Here is a 19,834-nt window from a genome sequence, read left to right on the forward strand (position 1 = left end):
TACTAGATTGAATATGCACTGTTTATGTCAAACTGATAATCTCTCAGTGAAACTTATCTTTTTTTGCTAGGCACTGCTTTTATATTGGCATCTTTAACATGAAAACGAGATTGTAGTCCTTAGATGATCAAGTTTTTCATCAATACTTGTGCCATTTTCTGGTGAAGTTTAAGTTGAGTGGTGAATCAGTTTCACATAACTTTTGACAGGCGAGGAAAAAAGTTGTAAGATACTAATTTCTTAATCAGACAGCTTCAGATTGTTTAAAAGTAGAATAAGTCGCTTTCTTCAGTTAAGCCTTTGCTTTTGAAATTTTTTACTGCAGGAATAACATTATGGAACGGACTAGCATACATGTGTTTTGTGAGCAGTAGTTAAATGTTAAATACATAAAACTTAGAACATGTTAGAGCTTAATTTTCTGGTTTCTGATTTTATTGGTATGTGTAATAGAATATTTGAAAAGTTTATTGGTTTTAATTATGCTTACATATCGATATTCTTGCTGTAAAATTTGACTAAGTACTGCAAAAACAAAGCAATTCTTTCACTGATGTTAAATTGCAGAGGGGCTGGACTGTGTTCAGAAGTTATTCTTTAGAAATTCAGTTTTTGAGACAGGATCTCACTCTGTTGCCCAGGCTAGAATGCAGTGGCACGATCATGGCTCACTGCAACCTTGACCTCCTGGGTTCAAATGATCCTTCCACCTTAGCCTCCCTAGTAGCTGAGACTACAGGTGCACACCACCATACCTGGCTAATTTTTTTACTTTTAGTAGAGACAGGGTCTCACTGTGTTTCCCTGGCTGGTCTTGAACTCCTGGGCTTAAGTGATCCTCTGACTTGGCCTCCCAAAGTGTTGGGATTATAGCCATGTGCCACCATGCCCGACCAGAAGTTCTTCTTAAAAAGTTAAAAAAAATTGTTGCACTATTGCATGTTTTGTTTTCACCTTTATTTACCTTATCTGTTATCACCTTGAAAAGGCAGTGAATAACTACATTTCCAGTTGCATGTGTGTTCTTTATTGATGGTTAATAAATTATTATGCATTTCTATGTATAAATGGATTTCATAAAAATTAATTTTTGTGGTCTAAAGATTGGAGAGGAGCTAGTAATATTTCTGGGCCTGTGCTTCTGGGAGAAGGGAGAAGTATGAGCCTCAAGAGAGAAACCTAAATTATTAATTAAAGAAAATTAAAAGAATAAAGTTAAGTTTTCACAAATTAAACAGGGTAGAATTTGAGGGAATGTTTTTTCATTTTATCAGAAACAGAGACTTGGAAAGGGTTACAGTTTGAAAATACTCTGAATATCTATATTTGATTACAGGAATACTGTTTTGTATATCAACATTATATTAAAAGTTGTACTCATCCTGTCTTTATCTCAGACTTGTATATTATGGCAGGCTTCAGACTAAACAAACAAGATCGTGCTAATAACTCTGCAAAAATAAAATTGACTAAGGTACTCTTATATGCCAGAAAGTGATGAAATGCTTTGCCCCAAGATTGCAATTGAGCTTGAAATATAGGATGGGTTTTTTGTCTCCTAATTCATAGATCTGGAATAAAATTTATGATCTATAAAGACATCGTAATCAGCTAAACCCTGTCTATCCCAAGCATAATGGTTTCCTCAGCTCTTAGATTAAGTTGTGTAAGAGACTCTCTTTATCTTGGGCAGACGTGGTCTTGAGGTAGCAGAGGTGGGGAGTTTTTCTGCTTCTGAAACATTATTCTGGCTCCCTATAAATTGTTCACAGCATATAGAAATAGAAGGATTTACTCACTAATGTGGTTTAACATTAACCCCTTTAAGGGGGAGTGTTCCTACTGTCCATTGAACCTCAAAGTCAAGTCAGTTAATGGATATATCAGTGTATATATCAGGCTATTTTGGCTCTCTCATTGTCTTTGAAGGAGAAGCTTCTATGCTACTATTCTTTCTTCTTGTCAATCCCCATATTTTATTTATTTAGGCAGCTATTCAAAGATTCTTGCCACTCTCCCTTTGAATCCAGTCTGATCTTTTCACATATTTCCCTCCTGGTACGTTTTTCTGGTAAATCGCTTTAGCTACAAAACACAAGGCATCAAAGTGTGGTAGAATACCATTCTGCTGCCAATTCAATGTGTGACCTAATATTAGTAAACTCTAGGCCTTTTCTATAGGAGAACTTGAAGGACAGAATTCTTGAATTGATCTTAGATTTCCTAAGATTTTCTGGCTTATTTCCATGAATTATTTATTCAACAAATATTATGTTTAATGCAATAGGTATAATTTAGGTTCTTGACACACACACATATATATTTATATCTCCTAGCCTTTGAGTTATTTCAGTATAACTGCAGGGGACAAGGGGTAGAAGAGAATTTCATATGTAACTATAATATTGTATGGTAAGTGTTTTAGTAGAGCTGTGACAGAGTATGAGAGTACAGTTGAAAGAGTGATTTATTTTTCTCAGAGATGACATGCAAATTGTGTTCCTAAGTGTATTAGTAGGAATTAAGCAGGCAGACAAGATGGGGAAAGCCAGTCTAGATAGAGGAAATTGAAAAAGCAAGCAGGAATGAATAGGATCTGTTTAGCTAATAGGACAGTATATCAAAGATACAGGGTAGATGGTGAAGGCTCATTAGCCATGAGGCTAGAGAATTGGGTTTTATCTAAAATACTTTTAAATAAGGTACTGAGATATCAAATTTATGTATTAGAAAAATAATTCTGGAGGCATTCTAGGAGCTGGATTAGAAAACAGTAATGATCCAGCAGTCCCGCTACTGGGCATTTATCCAAACAAAAGGAAATCAGTATATCAAGGAGGCATCTGCACCCCTGTGTTTATTGCAGAACTATTCCTAATAGCCAACATATGAAATCAGCCTCGGTATCCCAACAACAGATGCATGGATAAAGAAAATGTGGTATATATACACAATCATATACTATTCAGCCATAAAAAAGAATGAAATCTTGTCATTTGTGACAACATGAGTGGAACTGGAGGACATTATGTTAAGTGAAATAAGCCAGAAATGGAAAGTTAAACACCACAAGTTCTCACTTATATGTGGGACCCAAGAAAGAAAGTTGATCCCATAGAAGTAAAAAATGTAACAGGGGATATTAAAGACTGGAAAGGGTAGGAGGAAAGTGGTGGTGGGGGCTGCATGTTAGGGAGAGATTTGTTAAAGGATAAAAAATTCCAGCTAGATAGAAGGAATAAGTTCTAGTGTTTCATACCATTGTTGAATGACCATAGTTACCAATAATATACAGTTTTAAATAGCAAGAAGGAGGATATTGAATATTCGCAACACAAAGAAATGATACATGTTTGAGATGATGGATGTGGTAATTACCCTGATCTGATCACCATACATTATATGTATCAAAACATCACTATGTACCCCGTAAGTAGGTAAAATTATTATGTGTAAATTAAACCAATAAAAACATCTTAAAAAGGTTAGAAAAAGAACAGTGGATTTGAGGGCAAGGCTGTTAAGATTTTTAAAATAATTATTATTCTAATTTTCAAACACAGTGGATGATTAGAACTACCTAGAGAATGTGTTAAGAATACATTGGCTCCATACATTGAGTTCCTCATGTCAATTTTATGTGTTTTTAATTCTTGTGTTCCTAGCTGGTTCTTTTTCAAATCTACTGTATCACTTTTTACAGTTTACTGTTCCCTGCTGAAATTTCAAGCTTGGCCTTTATCTCCTTGAACATAGTAAGTATAGCTATTTCATATGTCTGGAAATTCCAGCATCTGGAACTCCTATAGGTCTGCTTATATCAAATATTGTTTCTGCTAGTTTTGGCTAGCAGGTGTTACCTTACCTCTTTGTGTGCCCAGTTACCTTTGCTTGACTGCTTGGTGTAATATTTCAAACATATAATATTTGAGACATCATGTATGGAAAGCAGTTTGAAGGCTAACATGATGTCATCCTTCAGAGATTTGATGAATGTTTCTTGGGCAGTATATGTCTAGCTGTTGGTCCATTCATATGAGGCAAAACTCAAGTGCCAACTCTTGTGATCATTTTTAAAAATTATTAAGTTGTGCAAGTTAGTTTTTGGTTGTTAAACCAACTTTGCATTCCAGGAATAAACTATGATCAGTCACAGTTATTATTCACCTTGCTTATTTCTGGATTAGATCTGCATATATATATATGTATTTAAATGTAAAAACTATGGCAGTTGTAGGTTCATAGCAGATTTGAGGAGAAAGTACAGAGTGTTCCATATAACTCCTGTCCCCACATACACACAACCTCCTTCACTGTCAGCATCTTGCACCGCAGTGGATCTTTTTTTTTATAACCAATGAACTTACACTGACACACTGTCACTCAAAGTCTGTAGTTTACGGTATCATTCATTCCCAGTGTTGCACATTTTATGGCTTTAGACAAATGTATAATGACATGTATCTATCATTGTAGTATTACACAGCATAGTTTCACTACACTAAAAATTGAGCTGTGTGTAGTCATCCTTCCCTCCCCCAATCCTCTGGAAACCACAGATCTTTTTCTTGTCTCCATAGTTTTGCCTTTTCCAGACTATTACGTAATTGGAACCAGACAGTATTTAGCTGTTTCAGGTTGGTTTCTTTCACTTAGTAATATGCATTTATATTTCCTCCATGCCTTTCCATAGCTTGATAGCTCATTTCTTTTTAGTGCTGAGTAATATTCTATTGTCTGGGAACACCACAGTTTATTTACCCATTCAACTACTGAAGGACGTCTTAGTTGCTTCCAAGTTTTGGCTGCTGTTAATAAGTCTTCTCTAAACTTATGCGTGCAATTTTTTTGTGTGGTTTTATGTTTTTAGTTCATTTTGGTAAATACCGAAGGAAGTGATTGCTGGATCATAAGAATATGTTTAGTTTTGCAAGAAGCTAGCAAGATATCTTCCAAAGTGTTGGTCCCCTTGTGCATTCCCAGCAGCATTAAATGAGAGTTCCTCTTGCACCACATTTTCTCCAGTATTTGCTGCTGTCAGTGTTTTGAATTTTGGTCATTCTCATAACTGTGTAGTGGTGTCTCATTGTCTTAATTTGCAATTCCCTAATGACATATGATGTTGAACATCTCTTCACATGCTTACTTGCCATCTGTATATCTTCTTTGATGATATACAGGTCTTTTGCTCATTTTAAAATCAGATTGTTCAATTTCTTATTGTTGAGTTTTAAGAGTTCTTTGTCTATTTTGGATAACAGTCCTTTGTCAGGCATGCCTTTGGCAAATATGTTCTGTCTTTCTATGGCTTGTCTTTTCACAGAGCAGAAATTTTAAATTTTAGCGAACTCCAGCTTATCAATTATAGTAGTCTCCCCTTATCCCAGTTTCACTTTCCACAGTTTTGGTTACCCATGGTCAGCTGCAGTCTGAAAATATTAAGATATTTTGTGTGTTTGTGTATGTGTGCATGTGAGAGTGTGTGTGTATGAGAGTGAGAGAACACATTCATATAACTTTTATTATAGTATTTTGTTATAATTTCTCTATTGTTAATGTCTTACTATGTCTAGTTTATAAATTTATAAAGTTGATAAAACATTATCATATGTATAGGAAAAAAGCACATACAGGGTTAAGTATTATCCATGGTTTCAGGCATCCGCTGGGGGTCTTAGAACATATTTCCCAAGGGTAAGGGGGACTACTGTATTTTAATTTTTATTTTTTTGTAGCTCATGCCTTTAGTATTGATCTAAAAAGTCATCACTATACTCAAGGCCATCTAAATTTTCTGTGTTATCTTCTAGGAGTTGTATAGTTTTATACTTTACATTTAGGTCTGTAAACCATTTTGAGTTAATTTTTATGATGGATGTAAGGTCTGTGTGTAGATTGATTTTTTTTTTTTTTTGGCTGTCAATGTCCAGTTGTTCCAGTACCATTTGTTGAAATGCGTATCTTTGCTCCATTGTATTGCCTTTGCTCCTTTGTCAAAGATCAGTTGACTATATTTATGTGGGCTTATTTCTGGGATCTCTATTCTGTTCCATTGACCTATTTGTCTGCTCTTTCTCCAGTGCCACACTGTCTTAATTATTGTAGCCTTTTCATAAGTCTTGAATTCTAGTAGTGTCAGTCCTCTGACTTTTTCTTCAATATTGAGTTGGCTATTCTGGGTCTTTTGTCTCTCTGTGTAACTTTAGAATCAGTTTATCATTCCCAAAATAATTTGCTGAGATTTTGATTGGGATTGTGTTGAATCTGTAGATCAAGTTGAGAAAAGCTGACATCTAAATGACGTTGAGTCTTTTTTTTTTTTGAGACAGAGTTTCGCTCTTGTTGCCCAGGCTGGAGTGCAATGGCGCGATCTCAGCTCACTGCAACCTCCGCCTCCCGGGTTCAAGCAATTGTCCTGCCTCAGCCTCCTGAGTAGCTGGGATTATAGGCATGCACCACTACGCTGGGCTGATTTTGTATTTTTAGTAGAGACGGGGTTTCTCCATGCTGGTCAGGCTTGTCTTGAACTCCTGACCTCAGGTGATCCACCTGCCTTGACCTCCCAAAGTGCTGACATTACAGGCGAGAGCCACCACACCCGGTGAGTCTTCTTAATCATAAACGTGGAACATCTCTTCGTTTGTTTTGTTCTTCTTTTTATCTTTCGTTAGAGTTTTGTACTTTTCCTCATACAGATCTTGCGTATATTTTGATAGACTTATACCTAAGTATTTCATTTTTATGGTATTATGTTTTAAATTTTAAATTTTACTTGTTCATTGCTGTTATATTGTAAGAAAGTGATTGACTTTTGTACATTAGCCTTCTATCTTGTAAACTTGCTGTTATTGCTTATTAGTTCCAAAAGTTTTCTGTTGATATTTTTGGACTTTCTCCACAGACAATCATGTCATCTGTAAACAAAGACAATTTTATTTCTTCTTTCCTAATTAGTGTAACTTTTATTTCCTTTTTCTATTGCATTAACTAGGACTTCTAGAACAATGTTGAAAAGCAGTGATGAGTGGGGACATCCTTGCCTTGTTCTTGATCTTAGAGAGACAGCTTCTAGCTTCTCACCATTAAGTATGATGTTAGCTATAGGTTTTTTGTAGATTTTCTTTATCAAGTTGAGGAAGTTCCCCTCTATTCCTAGTTTACTGAGAAGTTTCATCATGAATGGTGTTGGATGTTGTCAAATGCTTTTCCAACGTCTATTGATGTTTTATCATGTGATTTTTGTTCTTTAGCCTCTTGATGCAATTGATTAAATTAATTGATTTTTTTTTTAAACATTGAACCAGTTGTGCATACCTAGGATAAATTCCACATGGTCATGGTATAGAATTCTTTTTATACATTGTTGGATTAGATTTACTAATATTTTCTTGAGAATTTTTTGCATTTACGTTCATAAGAGGTACTGGTCTGTATGTTTCTGTTTTGGTAATGCTTTTGTCTAGTTTTGGTATTAGAGTAATGCTGGCTTCATATAATGAGTGATGAAGTATTTCCTCTCCATGTATCTTATGGAAGAGATTATAGATAATTGATACAATTTCTTCCTTAAATATTTGGTAGAATTCATCAGTGAACCCATCTGGGTCTGTGCTTTCTGGTTTGGAAGATTATTAATTATTGATTCAATTTCTTCTTATGTTAGTTTGGGTATATTTCAAGGAATTGGTTCATTTCATTCAGGTTATCAAATTTTGGGCATAGAATTGTTCGTAACAGGCCAGGTGTGGTAGCTCATGCCTGTAATCCCAGCACTTTGGGAGGCCAAGGCGGGTGGATCACTTGAGGTCAGAAGTTCGAGACCAGCCTGGCCAACGTGGTGAAACCCTGTCTGTACTAAAAATATTAGCTGTATGAAAAATATTAATTTAAAAAAATAGCTGTACGTGGTGGCATATGCCTGTAGTCGGCCAACTCCTTGGGAGGCTGAGGCAGGAGAATCGCTTGAACCTGGGAAGTGGAGGTTCCACTGAGCCAGGATGGCACCTGGACAACAGAGCACAAGACTCTATCTCAAAAAAAAAAAAAAAGAATTGTTCATAATATTTCTTCATTATCCTTTTTAACGTCCTTGGGCTCTGTAGTGATGTCTCCACTTTCATTTCTGATATTGGTAATTTGTGTCTTTTTTTTTTTTTTCTCTTAGTTATCCTGGCAAGAGGATTATCAATTTTATTGTTCTCTTTAAAGAACTGTTAGCTTTTGGTTTTGTTGATTTTTCTCTACTGACTTCCTGTTTTTAATTTTATTGATTCCTGCTCTTTATTTTTATTTATTTTTTTCTGCTTCCTCTGTAATCAATTAACTCGAATTTTTCTTGTTAAGGTGGAAGCTTAGATGATTGATTTTAGATCTTCTTTTCTCATATATTCATTCAAAGCAATACTTTTGCCTCTAATACTGTATTTGCTGCATCTCACAAATTTCATAAGTTGTATTTTCATTTTCCTATAGTTAAAAATATTTTAAAATTACCCTTAAAGGGCCGGGCGCGGTGGCTCAAGCCTGTAATCCCAGCACTTTGGGAGGCCGAGACGGGCGGATCACGAGGTCAGGAGATCGAGACCATCCTGGTTAACACGGTGAAACCCCGTCTCTACTGAAAAAATACAAAAAACTAGCCGGCCGAGGTGGCGGACGCCTGTAGTCCCAGCTACTCGGGAGGCTGAGGCAGGAGAATGGCGTGAACCCGGGAGGCGGAGCTTGCAGTGAGCTGAGATCCGGCCACTGCACTCCAGCCTGGGTGACAGCGCGAGACTCCGTCTCAAAAAAAAAAAAAAAAAAAAAAAAAAAAAAAAATTACCCTTAAGATTTCTTCTTTGACACATGTGTTATTTAGAAGTGTGTTGTTTAATCTCCAAGTATTTGGGGATTTTTCAGGAATCTCTCTCTGTCAATTTCTAGTTTAATTTCATTGAGATCTGAGAGCAGACATTTTATGATTTCTGTTATTTTAAACTTGTTAAGGTGTATTTTGTGGCCTAGAACGTAGTCTGTATTGGTCGATGTTCCATGTTAGCTTGAGAAGAATGTTTCATCTGCTGTTGTTGGATGTAGTAGTCTACAGATGTCAATTACATGCAGTTGACTGATGGTACTGTTGAGTTCAGCTGTGTCCTTACTGATCTTCCGACTGCTGGATCTGTCTATTTCTGATAGAGGCTTTAAAGTTTTCCAGTGTAATAGTAGATTCATCTGTTTCTCCTTGTAGTTCTACCTGTTTTTGCCTCATGTATTTTGACCACTCTGTTTTTAGTTGCATACATGATAAGAATTGTTATGTCTTCTTGGATTATTAACCACTTTATTATGTAATGCCCTTCTTTATTCCTGATAAATTTCCTTGCTGTGAAGTCTGCTCTGTCCAAGATTACTATAGCTACTCCTGTTGTCTTTGATTAGTGTTGGGATGGTATATCTTTCTCCATCCCTTGTCTTTTAATCTATATGTGCCTTTATAGTTAAAGTGGAGTTTTTAAAAATTTAACTTAATTTTACTTTTAAGTTCCAGGATACATGTGCTGAATGTGCAGGTTTGTTACGTAGGTATGCATGTGTCATGGTTGTTTGCTGCACCTATCAACCTGTCATTTATGTTTTAACATCTGAATGCATTAGGTATTTGTCCTAATGCTCTCCCTCCCCTTGTCCCCCGACCCCCTGACAGGCCCCTGTGTGTGTGTGTTGTTGTTCTTCCTGTATCCATGTGTTCTTATTGTTCAACTTAGAGTTTTTTTTTTTTTTTTTTTTTTTTTTGAGACGGAGTCTCGCTCTGTCGCCCAGGCTGGAGTGCAGTGGCGCAATCTCGGCTCACTGCAAGCTCCGCCTCCCGGGTTCACGCCATTCTCCTGCCTCCGCCTCCCGAGTAGCTGGGACTACAGGCGCCCGCCCCTGCGCCCGGCTAATTTTTTCTATTTTTAGTAGAGACGGGGTTTCACCATGGTCTCGATCTCCTGACCTTGTGATCCGCCCACCTTGGCCTCCCAAAGTGCTGGGATTACAGGCGTGAGCCACCACGCCCGGCCTTTAGAGTTTTTTTGTAGACAACATATGGCTGGGCCTTGTTTTGTGATACACTTTGACAGTCTCTATTTTTTCATTTGTTTGTTTGTTTTGTTTTATTTTTGAGACAGAATCTTGCTCTGTTGCCCAGGCTGGAGTGCAGTGGTGCAATCATAGCTCACTGCAGCCTCAAACTCTCGGCCTCAAATGGTCCTCCCGCTGTGTCCTCCAAAAGTTCTGGGATTATAGGTATGAGCCACTGTGCTTGGCCTCTCTGTGTTTTAATTGGTGCATTTAGACCATTGATATTTAAAGTGATTATTGATATAGTTGGATTATTATCTCTCATTTCTGTTACTGTTTGTTAGTTGTTGCTTTTATAATTTGTTTCCAGTTTTGTCTTCCACATCTTTTCAGTCTTTAGTTTTAATTGAACATTTTGTATGATTCCATTTTCTCCCATTTCTTAGCATATCAGTTATACTTCTTTTTTTAAAACTTTTTTTGGTGGTTGTCCTGGAGTTTGCAGTATGTATTTATAGCTAAGCCAACTCCACTTTCAGGTATAGTGTAACACTATACCTGAAAGTGGAGTTTCATGTGTAATGCAAATACCTTGTAATAACAAAACATTCCTAATTCCTGCTGCCCATCCCTTTTATTACTGCCATTCGTTTTACTCGCATGTGAGCATACACACACGAGCATACATAATTAAACACCTTATTGCTGCTATTATTTTGAGTAAACTGTTGCTATGGTTTGAATGTTTATGCCCTCTAAAATTTATGTTGAAATGCAATCCCCACTGTGGCAGTATTGAGAGGTGGGGCCTTTAAGAGGCGATTAATTCTTTAAGAGGATTACTCTATTTTACAGGATTAATCCATTAACAGATTAATGGATTATTGGATTATCATAGGAATGGGACTAGTGACTTTATAAGAAGAGGAAGCAAGATCTGAGCTAGCATGCTCAGCCCCTCATCGCATGATGCTCTGCACCACCTCAGGATTCTACAGAGCGTCCCCATCAGTAAGAGGGCTCTCATTAGATGTAGCCCCTTGACCTTGGACCTCTCACCCTCTGTAACTGTTAAGAAATAAATTCCTTTGAATTTTAGGTATTCTGTTATAAGCAACAGAAAATAGAATAAGAAAACTGTTTTCTATTAGATCAATTAAGAATAAGAAAAATTCGAGACCTGCCTGACCAAAATGGTGAAACCCTGTCTCCACTAAAAATACAAAAATTAGCCGGGCATGATGGCACATGCCTGTAATCCCAACTACTTGGGAGGCTGAGACAGGAGAATCGCTTGAACCCAGGAGGCGGAGGTTGAGGTGAGCTGAGATCACGCCACTGCACTCCAGCCTGCGCAACAGAGTGAGACTCTGTCTCAAAACAAAAAACAAAAAACAAACAAACAAAAAAAAACAAAAAAGAAGAAAAAGAAAAATATCTTCTTTAAGAAGAACTTCTTTTAACATTTTCTTGCAAGGCAGGTCTACTGTCAAATTCCTTAATAATTGTCTCAGAAAGTTTTTTTCCTTCACTTTTGAAGGATAACTTTGCAGGATACAGAATTCTAGGCTTGCAATTTTTTTCTCTCAGCACTTTAAATATTTCTCTCTACTCTTTACTTGCATTTCTGAGGATAAGTTTATATCTTTGTTCCTATAGGTAGGGTGTTTTTCCCTCTGCCTTCTTTGAAGATTTTTTGATCTTTGATTTTCTGAAATTTGAATATGATATGGCTAGAAGTAGGGGTTTTTTTATGTATATGTTTATCCTGTTTGATGTTCTCTGAGCTTCCTGGATCTTTGATTTGGTGTTGACATTAATTTGGGGGAACTTCTCAGTCCATATTGCTTTAGATATTTCTTCTTCCTTCTCTCTGTCTCTCTTCTCCTCCCCTCTCTCTTGTCCTTTGTAGTTTTCCCAGTGTTCTTGGATACTCTGCACTTTTTTTCCCCATCTTTTTTCTCTTTGCTTTTCAGTTTCGAAAGTTCTGTTGTCATACCTCAAGTTCAGAGATTCTGTCTCAGCCATGTCCAATTTGCTAATGAACCCATCAAAGGAATTCTTTCTTTCTGTTCCAGTTTTTTAATCTTTAGTATTTCTTTTTGATTATTTCTTAAAATGTCCATCTCTTACATTATTCTTGCATGTTGTCTACTTTTTCCATTGAAACTTTAGTGCACTGCTCATAGTTCTCTTTAAAACAAATTCTGGTTTGATAATTCCAACATTCCTATCATATCTGACTCTGGTTCTAATGCTTGTTTAGTCTCTTTAGACCGTGGTTTTTTTTTTTTTTTTTTTTTTTCTTATAACCATTTAGTATGCCATATAATTTTTGCTGAAAGGTAGATAGAATGTGGTGGATAAAAGGAACTGGTAAGTAGGCCTTTAGTAAGGTAGTGGTAAGGTGTGGGAAAAGGGGAAGCATTCTATAGTCCTGTGATTAGGTCTTAATCTTTTGGTGAACCTGTACCCCTGAATGGTACGCTTCATAGTATTTTCAGTTTTGTTTTTTTTCCCTCTTTGACAGGACAGAATGGCCAGAGGGAGCTGGAGTTGTGTATTTCCCTTCCCCTAGTTAGGTTGGAGCAGGTAAGGTTCTGGTAAAATAGTTTCTCCTGAGGGCAGACCTTGTTAGGAACAGAATGTAAAGGAGTATTTCAAAATAATTACTTTTCCTCTCCTGCCGAAAGCACAAGGGGATTTCTCTCCCACAGTACTCGCTCTGAGGACTTGGTAGAGTTCCTGGAGGTAAAACTCACAAAAGTGTATGCAACTGAGTCCTCCTGGAGTTTTGTTTTATTTTTTTCCTTTTTTAAATACCTGCATCTCCCCTGGAGTTCTAACATCAGACTTGTCCACACTCAGCCTCCAACAGTTTGTCTATTACAGTTTATGTTTTCCTACTCCAGCACTGCCAGAGGTTTCAGCTTCTGGGTGTCTGCTCTGCTAAGTTGTGATTCTCCTTTATGTGTTTGTCTCTGCAGTTTTGGGGCAGTGGTTTTCTATGTGGCTTCATGTCTCTGATGAATCTAAGAATAATTATTAATTTTTCAGTTTACTTAGGTTTTTACTTGTTAGGATGCAGTGGCAACTCCTTGACCTCCTGGCCTCAAAAGATCCTCCCACCTTGACCCCCCAAAATGTTGGGATTATAGGCGCGAGCCACCACACCTGTCCTGGAATGGCAATTTCTTTTTTTTTTTTTTTTTTTTTTTTTGAGACGGAGTCTCGCTCTGTCACCCAGGCTGGAGTGCAGTGGCCGGATCTCAGCTCACTGCAAGCTCCGCCTCCCGGGTTCACGCCATTCTCCTGCCTCAGCCTCCGGAGTAGCTGGGACTACAGGCGCCTGCCACCTCGCCCGGCTAAGTTTTTGTATTTTTAGTAGAGACGGGGTTTCACCGTGTTAGCCAGGATGGTCTCGATCTCCTGACCTCGTGATCCGCCCGTCTCGGCCTCCCAAAGTGCTGGGATTACAGGCTTGAGCCACTGCGCCCGGCCTGGAATGGCAATTTCTAAGCTGTATACATGCTGGAGTGGAAGTCCAGAAGTCAGTTTGCTAATATTATGTTAGGGATTTTTGCTTCCATATTCATGAGGGATGTCAGTCTATAATTTTCTTTTAATGCCTTTGTCAGATTCTGGTATTGGGATAATGCAATCATCATTTAATAAGTTGAGGATTGTTTCTTTTCTATTTTCTGAAATAATTTGTGTACATTGGTGTTATTTCTTCCTTAAACATTTGACAGAATTTACCAGTGAAATAATTTAGGCCAAGGTTTCTCAACCTCAGCACTTTTGACATTTTAGGTCATGTATATGTAAATGTAAATGACCTAAATGTAAATATTGTATCCTGTTAAATATAGGATATTTAATAGTATCCCTGGCCTCTAAGAATTCCAGTAGTAATTACCCCCCTTCACTTCTCATTGTGACAACCGAAATGTCTTAGACATTGTCAGATGTCCTCAAGGGGGCAAAGTCAACCCCAGTTGAGAATTACTGATCTAAGTGAAGTGTGGAAGTTTTTTGTTGTTGAGTGTATTTTTAGTTATAAACTTAATGTTTTTCTTGACCTCAGATTGGGCTATTCAAATTTTCTGTTTCTTCTTGAGTCAGCTTTGGTAACATGTCTTTCAACAGATTTTTATATTTCATCTATGTTGCTAGATTTATTACAATGAAATTATTCATATTTTCTTATTTTTTTAATGTCTGCTAGGTATGTAATACAAATGTGGATAGTGATGATCTCTCTTGCATTCCTGATTTTGACAGTTTTTATCTTCTCTTTTTCATTGATCAGTTTTACTAGGAGTTTATCAATTTTATTATGTTTTAAAAAAAACACCTTTTGTTTCACTGATTTTTACTACTTGGTTTTGTGTGTTCTATTCATTGATTTCTGTTCTTCATTATTTACTATCCACTTGCTTTGGATTTATGTTGCTTTTTTTCTAGTTTTCTAAGGTGGGTCATTCATTTTAGACCTTTTATCTTTTTAATGTATTTTAAGCTACAAATTTTCCTCTAGCTATGCTTTAGCTGCATTCCATAAATTTCAGTGTTTTCATTTGCACTCAATGCAAGATATTTTTCTTTTTCTTTTGTTACTGCCTTTACTTATGATTATGTAGAAGTATATTATTTTACTTTTAAAATATCTTGGGATTTTACAGATATGTTTTTGTAAATGATTAATTATGGATGGTCAGTGTCTCAGTCCATTTTCCGTTGCTTATAACGGAATATTGGGAACTGAGTAATTTATAAACAAAGGGAATTTATTTCTTACAGTTACGGAGGATGAAAAGTCCGTGGTCGAGGGGCTCCATCTGGTGAGAGTCCTCTTACTGGTTGGAACTCTGCAGAGTCCCAGAGCGATGCAGGGCGTCATGTGGCAAGGGAGCTGAACATATGAGCTCAGGTCTCTTTTCCTTTTCTTATAAAGCTACCAGTCCCACTCTCATGATAACATGTTAATCTGTGAACAGATTAATCCATTCATGTGGGCAGAGCCCTCCTGACCAAATTGCCTCTTAAAGCCTTCCCCCATCCCCAGTACTATCACACTGGGGATTAAATTTCAACACCAGTTTTGGAAGGGACAAATATTCAAACCATAACAGACGATATATGTTATGCAATTTCAGTGTTTTTTCAATTTATTGAGACTTGTTTATGCCCCAGATATAGCTTGTCTTACTGAACGTTCCTTGTGTACTTGAAAACAGTGTATATTTTGCAGATGTTGAGTGAAGTATTCTATAAATGTCAGTTTAGGTCATGTTAGATTGGTAGTGTTACATCTTTTATATTTTTAAATTTTTTTGCTTTTTCTACCAGTTACTGAGACAAGAGCAATAAAATCTCCACTATAAATTACTTGGTTATTTCTCCTTTCGTTTCTGTCAATTTTTGTTTCCTGTTTTTTGAAGCTTTGTTTTGAAGTTGTCTTGGTGAATTGCTTCCTTTACCATCAATGATACGTCCTGTTTGCTTTGGTAAGATTTCCCTTTATGAAGTTTTTATCTGACTTTATTAGCCACTAGAGCTTGTTTCCAGTTAGTATTTTGCAGACATTTCTGTTTTCATCCTTTTATTCTTGTATCTGTCTCTATATTTAAACTGAGTTTCTTATAAGTAGCATATAGTTGGGTATTGCTTTTGTATACAATCTGATACCCTCTGTTTTTTAGATGGAGTGTCATTTACTGTCATTAGTGATATGATCAGGTTTAAATTTACCAACTTACTGTTTCTTTTCAAATTATTTCATCTGGTCCTTCACTTTTTTTTTCTCCTGCCCTCTTTTGGGTTGACTGAGTATTTTTGTCACTGTACTTTTTCTCCACTATTAGCTTATTAGCTTTACCTTTGTTTTACTTTTTTGGTGGTTGCTGTTGATCAGCAGTTTTCAAACATCTTAGTCTCATGATCCCTTTGGATTCTTTTTCTTTTTTTTTTTTTTTTGAGAAAAAGTCTGGCTCTATTGCCCAGGCTGGAGTGCAGTGGTACAGTCTTGGCTCACTGCAACCTCTGCCTCCTGGGCTCAAGCCATCCTCCCACCTCAGCTTCCCGAGTAGCTAGGACTACAGGCACATACCACTATGCGTGGCTAATTTAATTTTTTTTTTTTTTTTGTAGAGACGGGGTCCCTTTGGATTCTCAATTATTAAAGACCTCAAAGAGTTTCTGTTTATGGGATTATCAATTATTACTATACCCCCGGTTAAAACTGAAATGTTCAAGTATTAATCATTTAAAAATTACAAGAGTAAAGCTATTATATGTTAACAAAAACAACATATTTGTGAAAAATAACTATTAAAAAACAAGTAGTGGGGAGAGTGGCATAATTTTCCATTTTTGCAGATCTCTATGGCTTAAATGAAGGCTGGATTCTCATATGTACTCTTGCATTTAGTTTTTTGCTTTATATTGTTTTAGTAAATTTAAGTACATGAAGAAAATCTCACAGAGTTATGTATGTAGTAAAGAGAAGAACATTTTAATAGTCTTTGCAGATAATGTGGGCATTCTTCTTTGATGCCACTCCAAAATTCATCAAGTGGTTGTTTCTTAAAGGTAAGTCATAGTGTGGAATCTGAAACCATATAACTCTGTTATAGAAAAATCTATTGGTCTTTTTTGCACTTTGCCTGGGTATGTATATTTATGCATGGTTTTATAATATCATGCATTGGTGATTTGGAAAATGTTGGTGCACCAGATACGTCGATCTTCCAAATATTACAGCATTGCATTATAAAATATCAAAAAATGACAGTATTATTACCGCTGATCTCACAAAAATCTAATTCTGGGAAGCTGTTAAATATATGATGGCATAGGTCTGGGTGCAGTGGCCCATGCCTGTAATCCTAGCATTTTGGGAGGATCCTAGCAAGGCGGGTGGATCATGAGGTCAAGAGATCGAGATCATCCTGGCTAACATGGTGAAACCCCATCTCTACTAAAAATATAAGAATTAGCTGAGTGTGGTGGCATGCGCCTGTAGTCCCAGCTACTCGGGAGGCTGAGGCAGGAGAATCGCTTGAACCTGGAAACGGAGGTTACAGTGAGCCAATATCATGCCACTGCACTCCAGCCTGGGCGACAGAGTGAGACTCTTGTCTTAAAAAATATATATGTGTGTGTGTGTGTGTGTGTGTGTGTGTATGTATGTATGTGTGTGTGTGCATATATACGTATATATGTATATATGTATGTATACACACATATATAAGAATATATATGTATATATGTGTGTATGTATATACATGTAAGAATATATATACGTATATATGCACACACATATATGAATATACATATATATACTCTTATATATGAAGTTTTTATCTGACTTTATTAGCCACTAGAGCATGTTTCCAGTTAATATTTTGCAGACATTTCTGTTTTCATCCTTTTATTCTTGTATCTGTCTTTATATTTAAAGTGGGTTTCTTATAAATAGCATATAGTTGGGTCTTACTTTTATAAGAACCTTACATGTAAGAACCTTACAACAGCGTACTGCTGTTACCTGCTTTCTAACTTTTGTGCTGTAAACTCCTTATTTACATTTACCAGTATATTTCTGTATTAAATGACCACATATTCTCTAAAACTTTAAGAAATGAGAAAACTGTCTTTTTTATTTGTCCATATTTATTATTCTTGGTGCTTTTTTATCTCTTTGTGTATATTCATGTTTTCATGTGATACATACTTTCTGCCTGAATAATTTCCTTGAAATTATAGTGCTGGTCCTTGAAATTATATTGCTGGTCCTTGAAATTATATTGCTGGTCTATATATATGTGTGTGTGTGTGTATATGTGTGTGTATATATATATATATACAAGTTCACAGCATTTTAATTCTTACTGAAAGGCTGGATTTTATTATTGGCAATACTTATTTTCAGTTGCTTTCCTTAAAAATCACTGGCACACTTCATCCTTTTTTGTTTGTTTTAATAAACTTTTTATTTTGAAATAACTTTAGATTTACAGAATAACTTTAGATTTTGGAATAACTTTATTATTGTGATTTTGAAAAAAATAATACAGAGAATTCCTAAATACCTCTCATTCAGTTTCACCTAATGTTAACATCTATTACCCTGTACATTTGTCAAAACTCAGAAAACTGACTTTGGTAGATTACTGCAGACTTCACTTGGATTTCACCAATTTTTCTATTAAAGTCCCATTTCTCTTTCAGTGTCTCCTCTGGAATACCACATTATATTTTGCTATCACAATTCCTTAGTTTCTATAGCTTTTGACAGTTTGTCATCTTTCCTTTTTTTTAAGAACTTGACACTTTTGAAGAGTACTGGTCTATTATTTTCTAGAATGGTCTTCAATTTGGGTTTCTCTCATGATTTCCTTATGACTTGACTGGGTTTATGGTTTTCTGGGAGAAATATGGAGATGAAGGGCCCACTTTGTCTAATTTTTAGAAAATAACTGCCACTGCAGTTTGCAGTCAGTATTTTAAATAAAAGTAGTGTTCTTGAAAAAGACATTTGTTCAGTTTAGAACTCAAATACTTGCACAAGTGCTTTTCCTTTGCACAAGTATGTAGTTGAGTTCTTTATCGGTACTTTTCCTTTTCTTTTTTGAGACAGAGTTTTGCTCTTGTTGCCCAGGCTGGAGTATGCAATGGCGCGATCTCGGCTCACTGCAACCTCTGCCTCCCGGGTTCAAGTGGTTCTCCTGCATCAGCCTCCCGAGTAGCTGGGATTACAGGCATGCACCACCATACCGGCTATTTTTTGTATTTTTAGTAGAGACGGAGTTTCTCCATGTTGGTCAGGCTGGTCTCGAACTCCCAACCTCAGGTGATCTGCCCGCCTCGGCCTCCCAAAGTGCTGGGATTATAGGCATGAGCCACCTTGCCTGGCCCTGTACTTTTCCTTTTGTCACACAGAATGTTAAGAAGATGTTTACTCATATATAAATATTTAATACAATTAATAATTTTTACTGTTTTGTCATAGACATTCTTAAATGAATCTGGCCGCTGCCCCTTGTTTTTTTTAATCTTTCAGTGCATGTCCTGAAGAATACAGTGATCAGTAGTGCTATTGCTTTGATTTGTGATGGGGCACTGAGAGTTTTTGTTTTTGAGATAATCTCTGTTGCCCAGGTTGGAGTGCGGCAGTGAGCTCATAGCTCACTGCAACCTTAACCTCCAGGGCTCAAGTAATCCTCCCACCTCAGCACCCCCCTACCCCTATGCCCGTGCAACCACACTTGGCTAATTTTTTAATTTTTTGTAGAGACAGTGTCTCACTATATTGCCCAGGCTGCTGACAATTTTATTCAACATTGCTGAGGACCATTAGTACAAGTATCAATGTAGTGACAAACTATTAACACTATTAGGAATATAGCTCTGACTTTGCAGACCCCATGAAAGCATCTCCTGAACACATAGGTCTTCTGATTACACATCGAGAAACCTCCCCATTAGGGCTTTTATGATACTTATCTTTAATTTATCATGGTCTACCGTCAAATAACTTTATAGCACTTGAGTATAATGGAAGAACCTTACAACAGTGTGCTGCTGTTACCTCCTTTCTAACTTTTGTGCTGTAAACTCCTTGTTTACATTTACCAGTATATTTCTGTATGAAATGATCAAATATTCTCTAATTTTAAGAAATGAGAAAACTGACTTTTTTATTTGTCCATATTTATTATTTTTGGTGCTTTTTATCTCTTTGTGTATATTCATGTTTTCATATGATATATACTTTCTGCCTGAA

General features: G+C 36.5%; 1 protein-coding gene and 1 long non-coding RNA gene across 3 annotated transcripts in view; both read left to right on the forward strand.

The window, feature by feature from the left end:
* TBC1D12 (TBC1 domain family member 12) overlaps nucleotides 1-19,834 on the forward strand; it is a 145,423-nt gene that overhangs the window by 50,907 nt on the left and 74,682 nt on the right. The gene's annotated exons all lie outside the window — the stretch shown is intronic.
* LOC144331213 (uncharacterized) lies at nucleotides 11,277-15,086 on the forward strand. The gene is made up of 2 exons (XR_013398182.1): nucleotides 11,277-11,964; nucleotides 14,930-15,086. It is a non-coding gene; the product is annotated as an uncharacterized LOC144331213 (long non-coding RNA).

This window comes from Macaca mulatta, chromosome 9, assembly GCF_049350105.2.
Source record: "Macaca mulatta isolate MMU2019108-1 chromosome 9, T2T-MMU8v2.0, whole genome shotgun sequence".
Taxonomy (NCBI): Eukaryota; Metazoa; Chordata; class Mammalia; order Primates; family Cercopithecidae; genus Macaca; species Macaca mulatta.